The 18245-nt window shown below is 49.7% G+C and overlaps 2 long non-coding RNA genes across 5 annotated transcripts; both read left to right on the top strand.

Annotated features, from left to right (window-relative positions):
- Window positions 1-223: 223 nt before the first annotated feature.
- LOC121665454 lies at window positions 224-5659 on the top strand. Its single transcript, XR_006016365.1, has 2 exons — window positions 224-2747; window positions 3430-5659. It is a non-coding gene; the product is annotated as an uncharacterized LOC121665454 (long non-coding RNA).
- A 2974-nt stretch (window positions 5660-8633) lies between these two features.
- On the top strand, window positions 8634-14152 carry LOC121665453. 4 transcript variants are annotated; one of them, XR_006016362.1, is made up of 5 exons: window positions 8634-9072; window positions 10099-10293; window positions 11685-11847; window positions 12204-12275; window positions 12744-14152. It is a non-coding gene; the product is annotated as an uncharacterized LOC121665453 (long non-coding RNA). The 4 variants fall into 4 exon arrangements; XR_006016363.1 differs by having other exon boundaries at window positions 8634-9076; XR_006016364.1 differs by lacking the exon at window positions 10099-10293 and having other exon boundaries at window positions 8634-9076.
- Window positions 14153-18245: the final 4093 nt, after the last annotated feature.

Below are 18245 nucleotides of genomic sequence, written 5' to 3'. Positions count from 1 at the left end.
AGCATCTCACAATGGGGTAACGAGTCATGAGGCCAAGTGTTGATTAGGCTCATTAACAGGAGAATAGTCCGGAGGGAGTTATCTCTGAGTCAGGCGGCAGGACAATGATGGGCAATTAACAGAAAGATAGTCTGGGGGGAGGAGGCAAGGAAACACTGCCCCACCTGGTTTCAACGGCTCCTGAGGATGGTAATAGAATACACTGCAACCCAGGACAACACCAAAAACTTGAGTTTTTGTAGACAGGGGGATTAGGAGTGACATTGTGTCTGGGAGGATCTCTCTTTTGCTGATTGCTATCTGGAAAGGTAACACAGAAATCCATTGTCAAGGAGCGCAAAATTTCCAATTCCTGGGGTTCAGCAGTTGCTCTGGGGAGTTTTATGGTCCAAAGATCCCAATCTTTTACAGGATTGCTCCCACTAGCAATTTCACCTAGCTTGCTGTTAAGTTGCTTTTTAGTTAAGGGATCATGATACATGGGTATCGGCTAATTTTTTACTGAAAAAGTGACTAAACAGGTTGCAAAAGGGTTTTCTGGGTTTGAATTGCACAGGCATAAGGTATCTGAGCCTGCTGCCTTAGCTAAGGTGACCCAAACATCTGTTTTTAGTTGTGCCACAGGGAGATCTGCATTGCAAAAAGCAAGCAAAGCTAGCAAGCTCCAATAAAACATTTGATTTTGCTCCATTTCTGAGAGCTGCTTTTTGGCAAAAGACTTTCCCATATATTACAACTCGCAAATTCTGCTTTTGTTCCTTCCCAAAGTTGCCGGGGAGCCAAATGGCAATGGTAAAACTCCCCAAGAGTGGGAACTTCACCTCTGCAGAACCAATGGGAGGACACACCTTTACTGAACACAGTGGATACCACGCTTTTGCCAAAAGAGCTCTACGAAACCAACAGATCACTCATTTAACATGACATGAAATCAAGGTTTGCAAATCCCACGGGTGAGCAAGGGGCGTCAGGTGTGACTCACAGTCTCTCTGCTCGGCTCACATCTGCGCGCCTGCTTCTTCGCTCGTGGCGTTGTCAGAGCGTTCTCGTGTGGGATATGGTTTGACGTTCCTTGCGGGGACCCACTTAGGTCCTGCACCTGTGGAAACATTTGCCCCAAGTTATTAGTTGAAAAGGACCTTCAGTTTGTCCTGTCTCAGGATTTCTGATTAAAACAGGAGGATTTTCTCTCAATTTTGCTTGCGTGTTATTTGAAAAATGCCTAAAAATTGGTGGATCAGGTTCTGCAAAAGAGCTGTTCAAAAAATTAAAAATATATAAAGCTTTACTCAACCTCATCTGTGGTGTTGCCTCCGTTCCCCCTTTCTATTGATCTAAAGTACGTTTTAGGGATGTTCTTTCAGTGATTGCTTGACCTGTGGGGGAGTGGGCAACACCAAAGTGTGGCAAACACCCCAATCCATTAAAAACATGGCCAATTTTTGGGATATGTACACGGGGCCATTGTCTGTTTTGATTTCTTGGGGTATGCCTAGTGAAGCAGATGCTTGCAAAAAATGTTGACAGGCATGATTGGCAGTTTCTCCTGTGTGAACAGAGGCAAATGCCGCTCCTGAGAACGTGACCACTGATACATGGATGTTCTCAAATTTCCCAAGGGAGGGGTATTTGGTGATGTCTGTTTGCCATAACTGCAGGCTTTGCAAACCCCGTGGATTAACAGCTCCTGTGGAAACAGGGGCTTGCACTTGTACTTGCAGGGCAAGTACTAATGATAGTTTTGGCTTGACTTTTAGAAATGTGAAACATCCTCACAAGTGCTTGTGCATTTTGGTGGAAAAAGGCATGACTCAGTTTTGCTTGTTCAAAGCTGTTTGGCAAAGTGTTTGAAGCAACCATTGTCAGGTTATCTGCTCATGTGTTCCCTTCTGCCAGGAATCGGGAAGCGAGGAATGAGCCCTAATATGAGTAACAAAATATTGGTTAGTTCTGTGCAATCATCTCCAGAGTCGTAGAAATCGTCTTTGGAGACCTGTAAGGAAGAAAACCCCATTCCATTATTAACAAAGGATCCCTTCCAGAGGGGTCCCATTGAAAAATGAGACCATAAAGCTGCAATTTTGCCCCCAAAACTGCAAGGAAAAAAGGTTTTGATCGTCCATGTAGCGTAGAGTCCTGGATCGTGGGTGCTTTTGTCGAGCTGCAGACAGTGCTTGTGCGACAAAATACTGGCAAATTGCAGGAGAATTCTTCATTGCTTGGGGAAATGATTTCCAGTGATACCTCTGCAGTGGTTCACCTTGGTTGATGGCTGGAACCGAAAAGGCAAATCTCGGGGCATCCTCGGTATGTTGAAGAAACAGTCCTTTAAATCGATGATGATGAAAGGCTGGTCTCTGGGAATCATTGATAAGAGAAGGAAGTCCAGGCTGGAAGGGTCCCATACCTTTCTCAGATCATGAAGCAATCTCCAGGAACCTGAAGTCTTCTCATGTATGACAAACACTGGTGAATTCCGGGGACTATTCTGTGGGGGGGATGTGGCCTTTTTGTAGTTGCTCCTTTACTAAGTTTTTGAGGATATTTAATTTTTTCTCTGGTAAAGGCCATTGATTGATCCAGACAGGATTTTCAGTTTTCCAGGACAGGTTTTGATTGGTTGCCATCACAGGCCCACTTCCAGTCTCACTCCCCACTGGGACAGTACGTCTCTCCCCCACACGGTGAGGGGTTTCTGCACGATGAAGGGACGAACCGTCACTGCCTTCGCTTCAGGACCTGTAATGGTAATCATGGATTCACTCTGCAAACATACAGCGCTCCCTCCGATCCCTGTGAGTGCACCCGCAGGCGCCACCAGATTCCAGTCGCTTGGCCAAAACAGAGGGGGTAAAAATCAGGTGTAAATCCAGGGAACCCAAACAAGGAAAGCTTGGGCACAGCAGAATTAAGCTTCCCTAACGTGTCCCAGACATAGAATATCCCAGACATAAAATATCCTTAAGATGGGGGGTGGAGATTGAAGTTTTGTGCCTCTGGAACAATTGTTCTTGCCTAGGGTGGATGTTTGCCATTAAAACATCAGTGGGTGTAGGTTTTTCCCAGTGAAACCAGGGACTAAAGGAGTCAGTCCTTTTCCAGGATGGCCATTTGGGCAGGGATTTGGCTCAGTACTTGGTACCACTCTCCCACAGGTGCCTTGCTCAGCCTGTGACAGTGACATCAGGTGTAGGGGGGGATCCAGCTCTGCCTCTGGTGGTGGCACCACGGTGAAGGGCTGAAATGTGGAGCTCCAAACTGGAGGCAGATCCTGTTCAGAAGTGGTTGGAAATGAGTGCAGTGTTCCTAAGTCCCTGTAGAATCTGATGGACCCCACGTGCTGGGATTGCAGGGCTGCTCAGCACCTCAGTTTCTCCATCCAGGGTGGATGCTCCTGCGGTGACATCCCTGCTTTTCTGCCCTTCCCAGAGATCAGCAACGGTGTGGAGACCACGGACGAGCTGTCCTTCTGCTCCGAGAACGGCTACGCCAACGAGATGGTGACACCCACGGACCACCGGGACACCAAACTCCGGCTCAACTGAGGACTCTGCTCCGGCCCTGCGCACGCTCTGGCAGCGAGAGCCGCGCTCTCCTGCTTCCTGCGGGATGGGAACCTCCGAGGAACTGCTGGTCGGGCAGAAACCCCCTCCCGCTCCCCACCACTGGCTGCTCCACCTCCCTGGTTGTGAGGCTGGGGGGCTTATTTTTGTAAATATGTAGAAAAAATGAATTTTTTGTCTTTTTTTTTTGAGTGTAATTCTTTCCAGGGCATGAGTGGAAATACTGTGTTCATTAAATCCTCAACCTTATGGCTGAAGTTCTTTGGATCTTGATGTGAGAGCCTGAGTCCCCTTGGGGGGTTTTGGGAGCAACACGGTGGACGTGTGTCCCCTTTCTCCGCCTTTCCCTAATCCAGTCCTTCCCCGGTGCAGCGACTGTGTAGCTGAATGTTGTGATGTTCTTGTGAAGTGTTCCTTTTGTTATGGTTTATTTTCTTTTGGTTTTCCCTCATTCCCCTTTTCCTGGGCAATGGAAGTGTAGCTCTGATGCACCAGGAGGCTGTTGGGAGAAGAGAGGCTTGCCGAGGAGAGGAATTCACGCTGCTCCTCCCTGCTGAAGTTCAGAGCCGGGGAAGGGCCTGCACTGGCTCAGGCGCTCGGGCACCTGCTCCTTGTCCCATCCTCTTTCCCCAAAGCCTGGATGCTCAATGGGGAATGGCCTTCTTGGAATGTCCTGCCAGAGTTGTGAAGGCAAATCCTGAGCATTTCCTGTAGATTGGGCTCTGCTGGCAGCAGGTTTGGATTTTTTTTTTTCTCCTTTTTTTCCTCTCTTCTCCCCAAGCTGGGCTCTGCTGGGAGCCCAGATGGCTTGTGACAGACAGGCAGTGCCATGGGCACCATCACTCCTGGCATCTGGCTGAAGTGCCTGCCACTCCAAGTGGCATTTGCAGTCACTCCTTGCTTCCCTTCTGGAAGAGGAGGTGGTGGTGCAGTGGGAGATTCCCCTCTCTCTGGGCCAAGGAGATGGCCGTGGGTGAAGAAATTGTAAGTAGTTTGGAAGGCAAAACAACCCCGGGATATGATGTATTCCTGCAAGGAGACCTTTGCTCCTTGCTGTAAAAGCAGGATCTTTACAGCTGCAGGTTCATGTCCTCCAAAGGAGCGATGGTCTTGCAGCCAGTGCTGACGGGCTCTGAAGGCAGGAGCTCCCAGCAGCAAGTTTCCAATGCAAAAGGCTTTAAACCAAAATCTTAGAGCAGAGGTTAAAAGTAAAAAAAAGATAAATTGAAAAAGGAGAGGAGAAGGCAGTCTGGGGGATGCCGATACACATCACATTCCACACCTAAAGGCAGGAGAGAAACAGCCCTGAGCAGTTTGTTCTTGCTTTGGAACTGCTCTGGCCTTTTCAGCTGAGATCCGGTGGCATTTTGAAGCCCTGGAGTTTAGGGCTTGGTGTGTAAGAGTTGGGGACAAAAGTGGCCGACTTATCTCTGTGAAAAACCCCATTGATAATGAAAGTGTGCATTTTGGTGCTCCACCACCTAAAAAAGCACCACACAAAATCCAGACTTTATTCCTTTGCATCTTCCCTGGGTTTTTAGGAATGTATGTGGAACAAGGCCCTGGTCCATGCTCCCTCTTACCTTGCCCAAATACTCTCCTTCTCCATGGTACTCCCCAGTCTGTGAAATACAGTGTGTCTTGCTCTGCAGAACTGCAAGATTTTGGTGGATTTGAAGGTATTTTGAGAACTGAGTTGCTTCTCCCTTTGATGTGGTGCTGTATTGAAACATTCCTGGTGGATTGTCATTGCCAAGTGAGAGATGTTGTTAAACCTCGGCATCTGTTGGTGATCACCTGCATGTTCTGTTTTTATCCTTGGAGATGACTTTATTGAGAGGTTAAGTGCTTAAAAGCTTGGAAGTGTTGAAAGCAAACCAACAAAGAATTGTTTTCACAATTAACTTTTTTTCTTTTTTTTATGACAAGACCCAAATTTCACGCATAATGCACTGACTGTTACTGTCCTGAATATTTGCTACCTTTTTTTTTCTTTTGGAAAAAAAGGAGGATGATACTTTTCTGATGAGAATAGAGCTAGACCAAAATAAACTCTGCAATGCTCTGTGAAATAAACTGTCAGTATTCCCCTGCCAGTCTATCGTTGTTTTGTGTTATGGCACTACACAGGGGCTCCACCGCCCGATCCAGGGAGTTCTCCCATTATTTTCTGTTGTTCTCAGCACCTGGCAGCTCATTTTAACCCCACAGGTTGAAAATCCCCTGGGAGCAGCTGGAATCAGAGCAAATCACACAAAAGCCAGGCTGGGAGAGAATGAGATGTTCCAGGTATTTCCTTTTCCCAGCGCGCTTTTAATTTAACGCAGAACCCCTCTCTTCCCCTCAGAGCCTCTATCTTCTAATTTGGAGTTTTTCTCAGAAAAGAATTCCCTGCCTAGGCTGGGAAAAAAGCGCCTCCAAATTATTTAGGGTGCTTTGGGATGGTGTCACATGGGTTCAGCTGGTCACTTGGAGCCCTTGGCAAGAAACCCGTCATCTCCTGTGCGCACGGAGAAGCTCAGCGTGACCGTAAGTGAATAAATAATAGCAACAAACCAATTAACCCCTGAAAGGCGCTGCCGTTCCGCCGCTGCCCACCGGAGGGCCCTGCTCGGCCCCGCCGCTCCGTGTCCGCCAGACGGCGCCCGCGGGGCTCCGTGGGGGGGTCCCGGGGCCCCGATCCCGCCTCGGTGCCGCGGGCCCGGGACCCGCGCTGCGCCCGGCGGACACCGGCAGGAGCGGGCCCGAGCCCCCGGAGCGATGCTCCCGCCGCATCCCGGCAGGAGCGGCCGCTGCGGGAATGGAGGGCGTTTCAGTTCCGAACCTTCCCATTCCGGCAGCTCTTCCCACCTTTAGAAAAGGTACTAAAAGACAGATCCGCTGCTGGTCTGCAGCGTCCCCTTGTAACCACAGCGAACACGCCGCTGCGCTGCCTACTGCCCTTCTCGGCGACACGGACCGTAACATTCCCGGAATCGCGGAGTGCGAAGCTAAACCAAATTGCTCCCGGCTAAAAACTCGACAAGGAAAATGGGCCAGCACGGAAAGCTTCGCTGACCTTCCCCCTTAGGAGTGATCACTTGAAAAGTTTCCAGCTACATCTTGCAGAGAGATAAACGAGGACAAAACGTTTGCTCAGACCTTGCGCCTGGTATTTGGAAACCTGTATTCACTCCACAACCAAATGACGATTTTCTTTCCTTTGCAGCCTGCAAACTGCACACAGCCCGTGGTGCTCTGCACGGCCTTTCTAGCTGTGCACCAACACTTAGATTCTCGCAGAGCCTGACGCACTTCTCGCACACAAGAATGTGCCGGGACACACACAGATGCTCCATTTCCCCTCCGCCTCGCAGCCTTCCATGAGCACACCACACCCTGGGGCTGTGCGCCTTCCTTCTCAGCTGGGTGCACCTCGCATTTTTTCACTGTCACATCCCAGTGTCCAACCTTAAAACGTCCAGCAGGTGCTCCCATCAAAACGATGGTGCTGTAACAGAACAGTTACTTGAAAAGATAAGGAAATCCAATCCTCTGCCCCCTCTAACCCTCACGAAACATGAGAAAATGAGCAGCTGGTAATGAAGAGATTTTTAAATGGCCCTTCCTTGCCCATCTCCTGTGTAAAAGGCAGAGGCAGAGCTGTTGTTAAAGGTATAATAAAAAAGAGAGTGTGGCGATAAAAGTCGCAGTAGCTGAGTGTGGGAAGATTCCCCCAGCGTGGTACAGACACATTGGAGCTGTGGGCTCAGCTCTCTGCACTGCCCCAGGGAGCTCAGGACCGGATTTCCAGGCAGCGCAGGGAAAGAATTATTGGCATCGCTTCTGTAGGTGGCCCAGAACGATGCTGCTGTGCTGGGGCAGGAGCAGGGGAAGGCCAGGAACATCAGTGTGGAGACTTAGGATTGGGGTGAGAGGGTGGGCATAGGGAAAATGTGGTTGGGGAGTGGAGAGGAATGAAAAGGAATCCCCACAGAGCAGTTGTATTCGGTTGTGGGGGAGTTAGGGCTGTTTTATTTAGACTGAATAGCTTGAACCTGCCAGACATCCTCCTGCTAGCAATACCTGCAGTTACACCTGGACTCTGGAACAGATCTTTCTGGGGAGGCACAGCACATTGATTGAACTTCCTCTTGGATTCCTGCTCTCCGGTCCTGAAGGCAAGGAAATCTGGAAGAGGTGAGGAAGGGCTGTCCCCATGTTTAATGATGTTTCTTTTCAGGAGGGAAAGGGCTTTTCTCTGCCTCATAAGGAACTGGCGTCGTTTGGAGGTAACAACAGTCCCCCCAAGCTGAGGGCTGCATCGCTCACCTCTGGTGTCTGGTTTTGAGGGAGCATTTTCTTCCTCAGACTCCTCCATCACTGTCCAAGCAGCCAGAGCCAGCCTCACCTGCAGGTTATTGACTGAACATCCTTGGGACATCGTGCATGTTTCTGAAAAGCGCAGGTGCAAAGGGACAGTGTCACTTTGTCACTTTGCTGATCTAATGAAATTCATCTGAGTTTGGGCCTGGAGGGACTGTTAGCACAGCGCCCAGAAATGCTGAGAGATGCAGGTACACACGCCCGTGCTCAAGCACAGGGTGATAAAACCCACCACGGCCATCTTTGCTGGTGGCTCTCTTGTTTTGGTGACAGCAGAAGAGCGCTTCCAGAAGCAGCAATGGATTTAAGGGAATGAGGAGGTTTTGCACCAGTTCCTGTGAAAACTGCTGTCAGACCATCGAGACAGGAGCTGGGAAACACCACAGAAGGCAGAAGGCTCAGTGCATCCCCGACAGCCTTGATTTGAACAGGAGTAAACCAAAATCAAAGGACACTGGTAGCTCAGTTTGCCCGCCCGTGGCTGGGGAAAGCTCTTCCCACTCAGACTTCACAGGGAGCACAAATAAATCTACCCTGCTGAAGTGAGGTGGTGTTCACCTGCCTGGGACTGGGGTGTGCAGGTCCCTCCAGTGCAGAGGGCAAACAGCTTCATTTTCTCCTTGAAAGACAAAACACCAGAAGATCTTTAGGTTGTGTGAGATACATTCCAACAAATACACCTTTTCTCCAGCATGGCGGGGGATTTTGTCTGGCTTGGGGCTTAGGGAAATTCCTGATTTCACTGTGACCCGTTTGTGCATCCCAGTCCTGGGGTTAAGTTCCCCATTTTGCAGAGGAAAGCCGGTGGACACAGAGGCACTGGCTGCAGCTCAGCCCACGGGGACTCGCCCTCAGGCAAAGCGGGGCCTGGATTGTGTTTGTGTCCTGCAATTCCCTGGGAAAGGGGCTGGGTGTGCCCAGCAGCTCTGCGCCCTTTGGAATTCCCTGTCTGCTCTGGCAGGGGCGGTTCCACGTCGGTGCTCCTGGTGGCACCCTGGCTCTGTGAGCTGCGGATGCGCAGGAACAGGGGAGGAGAATCCCAGGCTGCGATCTGCTGGCAGCTCCTGTGCCACCTCTGGAGTCCTGAGCTGGCACAACGCGGGAGGTCTGAGCGTGCCGGAAACGAGAGAGCTTTTAAATAATTGTAGGTAATGGTTTTAATTACTCTTTAAAATCCTTGTTTTAATTAATCATAACCAGCACATATATAAATTATAAACAGGGTGTTATTCTTAGATTAATCTCAGCAAAGTTGTCATAAGCTACTTTTGTGGAAACACGGCTGGGGAAAATGACTGAAACTTTGACTTTTGATAAACTAACTCTGATGTGCTCTGATGAACAAAGCCTGTGAGAGGAAGATGGATTGGTGAGGTTGGACATCTGGAACGCAGAATTTATGGACCACAAGGACATTTTGCAGAAAGCAGAAGATAAAGGAGAGGCTAAAAAAGACTCAGTAGATGTCTTGGAAAGTGGAGGAAAAAGATACTAAAAATACGGACTAATTAGCATGAGAAGTGAGAAATAATAACCAATAGAGGATAGAATATTGAAAGAGAATTATGTAATCTAGAACCAATGAGCAAGAATTTCTTCTTTTTTGCTAAAAATCCATAAATAAGTGAAAAAGTTCTGTATCAGTGTCCATGTGGAGGCTGGAATTTTGTCAGCCACACACACAGACCCTGGCCGGGAATAAAGTCATCCCTGACTCGCTGGCAGTGAAAAGGGGGTGTTAGAAGAGGATTTGGTACCACGGGAGTGTTGACACAACCACTCAAAACCTGCCTTAGCAAATATATTTAGAGGGGCAGCAGCTCCCCACTAAATGGGAGAGCCTGGGCTGTGGAACTAAAGCTGCCACCACTCCAGAGAATGGCAGAACCCATCCACCAGGAGCTGAGCTTTGGAGATGCTGAGCAGCTCAGCCCCAGCCCAGCCCCGAGCAGGGAGATAAACCCAGGAATTGTCCTGCAGGGATCCCCAAGGAAGGCACAGGAGACGCTCAGGGCTGCGTTCACAGCCCCTCCGGCTCCTTGTGTGGCCACAGCAGAGCTCAGGCCACCCCAGACTCCTCGTTTTCCAGCAGAAGAGGAAAAAAATGATTAAAAAAGGTTTCTTCCTAAAAAAAGGAAAGAAACAGTTGGATGTTTCTTAATCACTGCAGGCATGAATGGAAGAAAAATTGCTAATCAGGAGTCTATTGATGGGAACACAATTCACAATCATTCCATCTGCATTGCCTGGAGCTGCGCTGCTGCCTTCGGTGCAGCAGGGAAAACCTGGCTGCCGGGAGGCTGGGAAAGAAGCCTGGAGGAGATAGGATGAGGGAGAACTTGGGCATTTTCCTTGGATGTTTACTGTAAGCACCTTTTTAATTCCTTCTTTTAGTTTTTTTTTCCTTTTGAAATGAACCTCTTGGTTCTGCTATCAGATTTCTGCACTTCACAACCTTCTCTCCCTCAAGAGAGGTGCTTATTCTCTGAGGAAAAGAGGTGCTGCTGTGGCCGTTCCCAGCTGGACACTGAAGGGAAGGAAACCTGGCACAGAGTGTCACTGGCAGACCAGAGGCTTAGCTTAGATATGACAAATCTCAGATCTGATCAATCTCAGCCAGAATCCTCCTGTGACAAACTTTGCATTGAGCAGAAAGACAACTCTGACCCCCTTGTGCAGGGAGTGCTGCTGGCACAAAGGGGCAGCTTTAGGGGAGCTGTTCCTCAGAGGATGCACGGAGCAGCCCCTGATTTTACTTGGCCAACTGGGGGCTGGAGGTGCTGCACAAACCCTGTCCCAGGGCCGGGAGGAGCTGAGGGAAAGCAGCGCCTCACCTCAGCCTCCAGGAAAGCAGGACTGGCTGATTCCCTGCTTTGAAATGATTTGCAATGATTCCAGCCTCTCACATCAGATCAGCAGCTGCACGAGCTCCAGGCACAGATTTCCCTTCATTTCCCAGCACTAAGTGGCTCTTCCCGAGCCATGGGGGCCTCAATGCAAAACAAAGCAGGGAGAGGATGCTGCTGTCCAAGAGAATAGTTGGTGCTCTGGGAAGGCAGGAGGACAGCCAGCACTGCCATCAGACAGCTGCATTGCCAAGGGTTCCCTGAGGAGCCCAGCCAGGAGGAGCCAGGACAGACAAACAGAGCAGGCGCCTCTTTTGAGACACTTTGGGAGTCTCATCTTCTGGGAAGGGATGGCTTCCAGAGAGAATTCCTAAGGCAGCATCCTTTACACCCGTGGCTGCAGCCATTCACCTGCTCCTGAGGCTTTCCCGTTTATTTTTCATCCAAAGGCAGCTGTGACCCCGTGTGCCAAGATGTTCCACCTTTCCCAGAAGCAGCCCCAGAAGGGTGAGGGTGTGACGCTACAGCTCAGCCCCAGGGTGCCTGAGGGGTTTGATGTCCCTGCTGCTCTCCAGGAGGGCCCCACTCCAGCAGATCAAAGAGACCCGAGGCCAGCAGTGACAGTTTTCATCACGCTTTTAAAAGAAGGATCATGTTATCACCTGATCTCAGGTGTTCAGCATCTCCTTTGATCCAGGGCACACTGAGAGATCCGAGGGCCATTCCTGCCTCCTTTCTTGGGTTCTAACTGCAGTGCTGATCGATCTGGGGAGCTCTGGGCTAATTAAGCCCTCAGCCTGCACTGCTTGGAAGCCAACATCCTGAGTGGGTTTGTTTGGGTGCTTTGCAGGAGGAGAATTAAGAAACGGCCAGGCAGAATTCATTAGAGCACATTTTGTTTCTCTCCCAGCTCTGCCTGACCCCGGTGCCTTCATTTGCTGCCTGGGTTTAGAAAAGCTGAGGCAGCCTGGTGTGAGGGTGGCTGAGTGGGAGGAGGTCTCTGGGAAACGATGAAACCAGGAAAGCTGAGGCCAAATTCCTGGAAATACAAGCCCAAGGACTCATCAGTCACGGTAAATATTTTGCAGAGCTTTTGCAGATGAATCGGTGCAACACCGGCTGTCTTTGCTCAAATAGAAACGTGGTTTGGGTTGGAGGGGACCTGGAAGCTCATCCCATTCCTGCCCCTGCCATGGGCAGGGACACCTTCCACTGTCCCAGGCTGCTCCAACCTGGCCTTGGGCACTGCCAGGGATCCAGGGGCAGCCACAGCTGCTCTGGGCACCCTGTGCCAGGGCCTGCCCACCCTCCCAGGGAGCAATTCCTTCCCCAAATCCCATCTAAACCCACTCTCTTTCATTTTGCAGCCATTCCCTGTGTTCTGCTACTCCAAGCCCCTGTAAACAATCTCTCTCCATTTGACTTGTAGGTCCTGGAAGGCTGCAAGTATGAAGTCCTGATTATCTTTATGAGGAATTCGTGACTGAACGCACCTTCGGTGGTATTTTGGGATAATGAGAATTAATATTTATCAACAGTCGTAAATGAGAATTTGTAACAACAACCAAAGGAAAGCTTGTTTGAGATCTGTAATGATAATGTTCTTTCACAGCTGCTTTTGTGAGGGGGGAATAATTTAGCAGCACTGGAGCTGATGTTGACTCTCGGGTTTGTGGTGAAATTATGAAGTGAATGTTCCCTCCAGAGGACTCCAGAGCTGTTGGTGGGAGCTGGAGGCATGCTCTGGAGAGAGCCTGGAGTCTGCTGTGCTGCAGGATTGTAAATGGCTGTAATTTCACTGCACTGCCTCCATCCTGCCTGCATCCTATGGGAAACAGCATTAAGCAAAAAATAAATGATGTGATCTTTCTTTAAGCTTTAGGAAAATGAATTCATGCTAAAATGGCCTTATCTTTTCTTTTTTCCCCCTCCGTGTAACGTGGGATCCCATGTGATGATTTCTCCACAGAAACACTTTGGTTTTCCCTACTCCTAATGGGAAATTTCTGCAGACAGAAAATCCTTAAATGCAAGGAGGCCGGAGGCTGGTACCAGCTAAACAGAGGAAGATTAAGATCAAGTACAAAACCACGGTGTAACAAGGTAAGAGGCAACACAGCTTCAGAACAAAATACTGAGATACAGATTGTTTGGCACACTGCAGGGGAGGGAAGAGAAGGGGTTGGAAGTGAAGGGCTCTGCTTTTCCTCCCCATGCTCCTCATCCCCTCCACCCCTCTCCAGCACATCCCTGTGTTTGTTCTCCTTGGAGCTGCACAAAAACTCCGTCACTGAGCGAGGACGATGCTGCAGAAGCCACCAAGGGAAGGAACCTGACCTGGCCGGTTTTTCACAAGAGCAATTCCCTGTCCCTGCTTCCCTACAGAGGGGAAACTGTGGGTTAATGACACCTGTGTCATAGATTTATTGATATCAGTATTTTATAGAAAACAGGAATATAAAAATTATTTTATTATACAAATGTGGAAATGCAAAAACAAGGTAGATGAGAGTTTGCCATGGGTGTGAGCTGTTTCCCAGCCATTACCCATTTAATCTTTAATTTCATGATAGAAGCCAACACTCCTGATTTTGTCTAAGGCATTTGACCAAAAGGTAAATTTGGTTTTGTTTAAATCTGCCGAGGAGAGTGATTTTAGGGGCAGCAGTTTTTCAAGTCACTGGAGTGGAATTGGTCAGCGTTGCCAGGAGGAGGAACGCTCTCACTGCTGCTGGCAGCGAACTGCTGCAGTGCTTGAGGAGCAGCACGTCAGGGCAGAGGAGCTGTGGGACAATTCCCTTGTGTTTCCTGTGAGACAGCGCTCCCAGGGACGGGGTGGCCTTGTTGGGGTGGCTGTGCAGGGCCCTGAGCCGGACTCGGTGATCCCTGTGGGGCCCTTCCAGCCCAGGACATTGCGTGTTTCCCTGGGCTCAGGGGATGCCAGGAACAGCTGTGGCTGTGTGAGCCCTCCCAGGAGCAGTCAGAGGCTGCCTTGGATCCCTGCTGCAGGTGTGCTCCTCGTCTGGGGGCTGAGGGAGGGCTCTCGTGTCTCAGATAAAAGCAGAGCTCCCCCTGTCAGGGCTGAGCTCTCGGAATGGTCCCACATGTGAACCTGCACTGCCCTGGAGCTGCTGTGCCCTCCCACTGGAGGGGTTCCACACCTGGGGGCAGAGCAGGGAAGGAGGCAGGGAGAAGCTTTCTCAGCAGAGGGCTTGGACAGGTAACAGAGGCTTCTCTGGGCAAGCTGTGCCACTCCACCCTCCCAGGGAAGGATTCCTTCCTTAGCATCCATTCTAAGTCTACCTTTATTCAGTGGGAAGCCATTCCCTGTGTCCTGTCCCTCCATGCCTTGTCCCCAGTCCCTCTCCAGCTCTCCTGGAGCCCCTTCAGGCCCTGCAAGGGGCTCTGAGCTCTCCCTGGAGCCTTCTCCTCTCCAGGTGAGCACCCCCAGCTCTCCCAGCCTGGCTCCAGAGCAGAGGGGCTCCAGCCCTGGGGCAGCTCCGGGGCCTCCTCTGGACTCTCTCCAGCAGCTCCAGGTCCTTGTGCTGCTGGCCCCGGGGCTGGGGCAGCTCTGCAGGTGGGGTCTCACCTGAGCACAGGGGCTCTCCATCCGTTCTCTGCCCAGTCAGCATTTCCTCTGCTGAACTCCCAGTACAGGCTCTTGGCAAGCAGGTAAATAGGAAGTTTTGCTCTAATTCCCACCTGTGAAATCCTGCTGCAGCCACCGAGGCACTGGGGCTGTAACAGAAGGGCAGCCTTGCCAGTGGTTCTTATCTTCAATGAACTGTCATGTCACACTTGTGGAAGTGCTGGGAGGGCCCTTCAGGATGGGCAGCCCTTCACAGCAAGAATGTCAGGAGGGCTGAATGCCAAACCCTGGGGAGCTGTTAGAAAAGGAAATGAGATGTAACATGGTGTTGTGACCTCCAGTAGACTGGGGCAGAAGGGCCACAAATGATCAGTTTTGTCCACAGATGTGAAACTTTTAATCAGATCAGCTCAGGCAGTGTCTGTATCCATCTGAGGCTGCAGCTCTGAGGCTTCAGGGAGTTGCAGCCTCTGAAGCTCTTTAGCCACTGTGTGCCTACAGAAATCCTATTTTGGAACGGGGTCCCTGTTTCAAGCCTGGAAAATGTCGTGTTTTAGCACCTCACAAAACACACAGAAGGTAAAACCAGGGAAACTGAATTTCCTGCACCATGTGTTGATCCAAGGGGGGCATCATCACTTTGTCACCTGTTTGATAGGTGGGATTTAAGTGGGGTTGTGGATTCCCAGGGGAGCTGTGAGAAAGGGGGCCATGGCAGGGTTATCTCCTCCCCAAAGAGAGCAGCAGGGGAAGGAGAGCCATGAGGAGGGTGAGGAACAATCCCTTCTTGCTCCCACAGGAGGGGATTAACCAGAAGATGAAGTGCCAAAGGGGCAGGGAACAGAATGTCCTGACCATGGGGACCTGTTTGGAGCCAACACACACCAAAGCAGCCCTGAAATGTTGTGTATTCTCTGCCCAGGCAGAGCTGGAGTTGCTCTAGGCCCATATTTTTAGGACATTTTAGGTCCAAATATAGAGAATAAAAGTGCTGCAGCTCTCACCTGCTCTGGGGAGCAGGAAGGGGAGGAGGGCAGAGCTGGGAGCACAGAGCAGGAAAACACACAGGTTGTACAGAGAAGTTGGACACTGACTTCAGGGGTATTAATTCCTTAACGTAGTGGGAAAGGGAAGGCAAGGGAAGGAGGAAAGGAAAGGCTAGATTTTGCCTGGACATATTTGTTTTCTAACACACTGTTAGGATCCTGTGGCCGACAGTGAGCTGTGGTTAGCTACTCACAGGCATTTTTGATATTTCCCCATGATGAAATGACACGTTTGAATAGAGAGGAGAACAAATAATGAGATTCCTCACTTGCCCCTTTCCTGTGTTTTAATTATAAACAAGCAGATGCAATTCATAACATTAAATAAGATTTCCCCTCATTTCCTTCCAAAAATGGTTTTGAGCAAGATAAGGCACTTAAATTTAATCCTTCCAAGAATGTACGAATACTGAATCCTTGGCTCAGACACAATCCCACCATGAATTTATATGGGAGCTTTAATGGGTTTGTAAATTAATCAATAATGTGGTTAAATTATATTTGCTCTGCTAATTATTTTCCATGTCCTGTAAATTAGAACTTCAGCAGTCTCTGCTGTTTGCACCATGCTTGTGTTTACCTGCTGGAGTATTACTGAAGTGCCTGTTTATTGGTTCTGCTGGGGCTGGGAGCTCTTCCTTTGCTGTTTGAGTGGCAGCCATGGGGCTGCAGGGCCATGCCATGGTGGTTCCATTATTCTGTGTTGGCTGTGTCAAATCCTGGGAGGGCCGGCCCTGGGTGTCCATGCCTACGTGTAGGGGCTGCCCGTGGCTACGGAGCCAGGGAGTGCTCTGGGCTGCACAGGACCTTAGGGATCATCTCGTTCCAGCCCCTGCCATGGGCTCGGACACCTTCCACTGTCCCAGGCTGCTCCAAGCCCTGCCCAAGCTGGCCTTGGACACTGCCAGGGATGGGACATCCTGTGATCTTCCTACTTGATGTGTGCTGATTGACTCCTTAATTTACTTTCAGGCCTGTAATGGAGGAGAAATTTTGTTCCCTTGCTGTTTACTGTTGATGGGGATATCTGCTCTCTAACAGCCTGGCAGGAACTGTTCTTACACGGGTGTTTGGTTAGAGCACAGTCCCCATTTATTTGGGAATGAGGAAAGGCGTGGGGACAGCGGCAGTCAGGAGGCTCTCCGGGAAGATGAACAGCCTGTGCTGGGCTGGAGGGAAGGAGCTGCTGTGCAGTATCCCACAGCCCTTCCCAGACCCCCGAGGTGCAAAGGGAGCAGGGCATTTCCCTCTGGAGTGGAGTGACTGTAAGGAGTGCTCTGGGGGAAGCGTGGGGCTGGCAGCACGGCTCAGTGAACGGAGAAGCCTGCAGCAATCCTGCTGCCAGTCCTGCACAGGGATGTTCGTGCTACCCCAGCAGAGGCCTCTGGGATTGTCCTTGGCATTCTCTGGTGCTTGTGGAGCTGGTGCATCCTCCTCATCTCCTCTGCAGGGCCCAGAACAGTCAGATTTTTAACCACTTCCCCAAAATGTGCCGTGAGAGTATTGGCTTCCTGCTGTTTGCCACCCCTCATCTTCCATGGCTTCTCCTGCTCTGCAGGCAGCACCTACTCCTCTGCAAAGCCCTAGCCTTGCTCTGGCTGTTTTGTGCTTGCCAGGCTGATTTGGGAATGCAGCTGGAGCAGCCTGATCCTGTCTGTCCATCCTGCAGGATCCAAGAGTGTTTGCAGCTGGGCATTTTATTATTCCCAGCTGAAAACCTTGGAATCTGCATTTGACGGTGTCCGTGGCGTTGATAAGTGCCCAAAGCAGGTCCAGCTCAGAAGGGTTTTTCTGGTTCTTTACCCAGCAGGGATGGATGGCAGCATTTAAGGGGTCATTTCGTGGCCCAGGGCTCAGCCTGAGCCTTTCTGTGCCTGTGGCTGGTGCTGTGGCAAGGCTGTAATGGCTGCTGGGGCTGAGGAGAGCAATGTCTCTGTGTGCTCATTTGACTGCTCAGTCTGAAAGGGAGCATGGAAAGGTGCCTGTAATTAAAGAAGCCTTTTATTAACTTGGCTTCAGATGAACTTAGATGAGACAGTGCAGTGCTCCACAGAAATTCATTACATGTATTCACTCATGAGCATTTGCATTGAGGACAGCCAGCTCAGATCTTGCAGTGGGAATTTTCTAGGCACCACAAAACAGGTGTGATGTGTCCAGCTTGTCACTTGAGCAGTCGAATCAGCACTTACTAATTCTAGATGAAAATTGAAGAAAACAGTCATAAACAGGTTTTCCAGCACTAAGCCATATATTTTTTCTGTTGTCTTATGAAGTTTGTCACTGACAGCTGATTTCAGTGGAGTCATTCTGGTGTCTTTGGTAATAATTTCCTCTACCCTGAGGACCTCCACCTCCTATTTTATTATATTTTGATCCTATAAGGCATATTTTGTTTAATATGGAACTATTTGGTGAGTAAGCCAGAATTGCAGGTTTTGGAGTAATTTAGACATGACATTTGTGATTAACAAAGCAGAGGATGAAGACATTTGCAATGCAAATTTGATACATATTTATGTGTAGGTAATGGATTTAAATGATGATGGATTCAGTGTAATGCAACCATGCAGATGTAAGTGCTTAAGAAGTAATTAAGTACAGTTTTCTATAACATTAATTAGAGGCTCCTGAATGCTTCCACTATCAGTGGGCCCATCTAGGAATCACATTGGAACTGGGTGTGCCATTTGCACTGGTAACTTCATTTTCAAAGAGCGGAAAGATAAAACTGCTTTATTTGAGCATTTAACATCAATTTCAAAGAAAACCTGAGCTTTTTATGTCTGACATTAACACCTGATGACTACATATTGCCCCATTTCTCTCTTTTACC

This window comes from Corvus kubaryi, unplaced genomic scaffold, assembly GCF_017639235.1.
Source record: "Corvus kubaryi isolate FWS band 111438036 unplaced genomic scaffold, C.kubaryi_AGA036_p1.0 37333, whole genome shotgun sequence".
Lineage (NCBI taxonomy): Eukaryota > Metazoa > Chordata > Aves > Passeriformes > Corvidae > Corvus > Corvus kubaryi.
The sequence above is the reverse complement of the archived record's forward strand: the minus strand, read 5'-3'. Positions and strand labels throughout refer to the sequence as shown.